The sequence below is a fragment of the Arachis ipaensis genome, chromosome B08, assembly GCF_000816755.2.
Source record: "Arachis ipaensis cultivar K30076 chromosome B08, Araip1.1, whole genome shotgun sequence".
NCBI classification, from domain to species: Eukaryota; Viridiplantae; Streptophyta; class Magnoliopsida; order Fabales; family Fabaceae; genus Arachis; species Arachis ipaensis.
Window position 1 is genome coordinate 9,210,998 of NC_029792.2, and position 1,092 is coordinate 9,212,089.

The following is a 1,092-nucleotide window of genomic DNA, read 5'->3' on the forward strand; positions in this document are numbered from 1 at the left end:
GTATTTTATATTTTCTAAAATTAAATATAAAAAAAATATTTATTTTCTATTTTTTGTATTTTATTTCAAAAACGGATGAAATAACAGTAGTGTTGCTTTTTATTAAATCAAAACCTGCAATTATATTCAATCATTTTACAGTTGAAAAATATTAAGAAAAATCCAGAAGAAGTTGAATGATTTTTTATTCATCTGTGCAAACGAAAAATAATAATTAATCGATCACTTTTAGATTTTAATTTCATGTATGGCATATATGTAAAAAGCTAAAATTTAGTAAAAGTGTAAAACAAATATTATTAGTCCATCATATATTTTGTTAATCGTATAACAATATGCAAAATTAAAAACAGAAGGTATTCTGTTTTTTAAATGATGAAAAAGAAAACACCCCCGCTTTTGTTTCATTAACCAATCAAGAGTGTAGCCTTAAATTTAAATCCACGATCCAATCCAACGAAAGATTCAAAGATGCTGTGGAATAGTAAGTTAGTAACACAAAATTAACAAACCTCGTTCTATATGTACCAGTAAATACAAAAAAGGAACTAATTATATATTGCATAATTAAAGTAAGGTCACAACTTGTTAATTAATAAAATTAAAAAATGTAAGATAACAACCTTGGCCGTATTTGAATTCAGTCTTACTATTTTTAATTTTGGTTGTAAATTCCGCAAAACGTTTTTATATTTCTACAACATTTCGAATTTTAGAATAATGAATGCATTATTGTTTATGCATCATATAGTCGGTTCCTTTTCTTGCAAAAAAGCCAAAAATACATTATATTCTCAAAATTTCATGCAACTGAAAATTTGATGTGTACATTAAATAACTATTATACTCATTCTTGGAAAGCTATTTCCATAGATTGTTTTCACACACACACATTGAATAACTATTATACTCATGTGTGCGTCAGACTAATGATTAAATTAATTTTTAAAAAATGGACTATTTTTTAAATTTATTTTAAAAATATTTTATCAATTAAATTAGTCTTTTAAAAATTATAAATTAATTATTTTTATTTTTTAATTATTTAATTAATATTTTTGTTAATAATTGATAAAATAGAAGTATGAAACG